Source organism: Glycine soja, chromosome 1, assembly GCF_004193775.1.
Source record: "Glycine soja cultivar W05 chromosome 1, ASM419377v2, whole genome shotgun sequence".
NCBI lineage: Eukaryota > Viridiplantae > Streptophyta > Magnoliopsida > Fabales > Fabaceae > Glycine > Glycine soja.
The window spans coordinates 41,965,952-41,968,346 of record NC_041002.1 but is presented as its reverse complement, the minus strand read 5'-3'; the positions used below and the strand labels follow the sequence as shown (position 1 = coordinate 41,968,346).

Sequence of the window (2,395 nt, the reverse complement as noted above, 5' to 3'; positions counted from 1 at the left end):
GAACTCCATATTGAGATATGGACAAAAGGAGTGTTGATGTTTATGTTGTCATGAACCAACTATCACAAAATAAAATAAAGCACTAAGTGAAGGGACATGAATAATTTAAAATTACATTTTTAATATCATTGTGGTAGTTCCTCTGCCAAATAGATGTAGAAATGTCCCATAGCTCCAGTATGAACTCATTTTTTATATCTAGATTCTAGAGTCAAAATTTCACCATCATGAATCTGATTGAACCCCGGTTGTGGGATAACAAACAGACATTCCAATGAGATAACTTTCTCATTTCCAGCCTCTTTTCCTGTTCCATATTTTGGTGTTGATGTACATAAAGTCCTTCCATCCCTAAATGGTAGGAGAACATAAATTTTAGAGTTGAAGATGCATTGTTATATATGACCTTTTACAATGATATGGAATTAGAAAATTTATTGAATAAAAAGTCATTCACAAAAAGTTTCACAAGATTAATACGTAACTAATAACAAATGGTTTATAAGAATGGCGAAAAATATTGTTCATCACCTGTCCATATAAAGTTGCATTTACAACACCTGAATGCATATGAGCAGTGCCATAAATTAGATAACCTCCTTTTTCCATTGGGATGTTTGCTTTTTGGACATGAGGAGAATCACCACCACCACCAGTTGCTGGAATGGTATACTCTGCCTGCAAGGAATTAAGATTTACTTTTGTCACTCACTCTAATAAGATTGAAAAGTATATTGTTTTATCATAAAGTACTGTCTTGAAAAACTTATCTACCAGACAATCATGAAGTATTTTGGAACCATTTGACCTCACTTTGTCGGTGGAATCAAGTATGTAAACCTTAACTGGTATTTGGTATATGTTCCAATCAACCCAACTAATTTTGTATCTTAAGGAAACCATTCTCCTTGAACCTTGAAAACCCTCTATTTGCTTGCATTGTAAGTTGTCCTGACAACAAAATAGACCTCCTTTATAATTTGTAGTCAATTTTTGGTTATGTATATCCCTTGTGACATTATAAAAGTCCTTCGGGAGATTCATCTGGTCACATCTACATTGAGTGCAAGCTTTCTTATCTTGTGCACCACGTGTATCAATGACCATGATGTTGAGCAACCATTTCTCCTCATATCCATTTTTAATTTTTGTTGGGTTACCTTGTTCTATAGCAAAAGGATCAGGAATTTTTGAGGTTGTTCCTCGTGATTCTACTCCAAATCCCCAATAATGTGGAAGAATGCCACCATTACATGTGCCTTCGTTTCTTTGGAAAAAAGCATCCTCAGGACGACGAAGCTTAGGATTAGGTGACATTGTAATATTTTGGTGGTACTTTATTGCAAACCAATGATGAAGGTAAGTTTCATACGAAGGTATAGAGTTCCCTTCTTGGTCAACTAGTTCCGCATAAAAACTCTTAATTCCAACATGACCTTTTGGAAACTTTATATTCTCAAATGTTTTTGTTGCAATTGATCCGGGTCCCATTTCAAAACTCCCAGTTACAAAAATAGCTGTCTTAATATGATTTTTAGGCTTTTGATATAGTGAATATGATGCACTTGGTAGCAACAATAGTATTGAGAATGAAAGTATCATTGCATTAGAGATAAACTCCATGTTAACCTAAACATAAACAAGTAGTGTCACAAAATTAGTAATGAATTGTCTATGATGTTATTCTTTTAAGGTAAGCTCAATTAGATATAATTCAAACACATGATTAAAAGATTAGGTAGATTGATAAGTAAGTTTGAAAAAAAACTATATTGCTTACCATATGAGAAGAAGACAAAGGATTGATCATGATGAAGATTTGGTCTTTGTTGAAAATTAAAGCAATTGTTTAGATAAATTGGTGTACATACGATGGTCTTGTTTGGTGCTTTTATAATAGAAGATTTTGTAGCAATATAACTGGCATAACTAAATGTAGATTTAATACACACGTAAAATGTTTATTTCCATTTGTCGCTAAAGCATGTGTTTGCAATCTACAGGTAATGGTTTGAACAAAATTTATTAATAAATGTTAGTGACTTTTATGAAACTACAAATCATTAAGCAACTGTTTAGATCTATTTATGGGTACAATAATTGGTGTCAATTGATACTTTATGTAAGAATTAGTTTCTATAATAATTTCAATCCCTCTTCATGGTAAACTTTTGTTTTAGTTTTCTGTTTCGTTTAATTATAAATCCAAAGGGGGGGGGGGGGGAATGCGTATGCCTTACTTATTAACCAACAAATAAAACTCCTTTAAAGCACGTCATTAGTTATCTCAATATATTATGCAATGTCTTTTTAATGCCAAATAAAATTTAAAATACTTTTTGTTTTTATGATATGATTTACAAAATCAACATGTTAGGATTGTCTCTTTTAAAGA

At 32.2% G+C, this 2,395-nt stretch overlaps 1 pseudogene; it reads right to left on the bottom strand.

Moving 5' to 3' along the window:
* Positions 1-185: 185 nt before the first annotated feature.
* LOC114378329 lies at positions 186-1,841 on the bottom strand (annotated as a pseudogene).
* Positions 1,842-2,395: the final 554 nt, after the last annotated feature.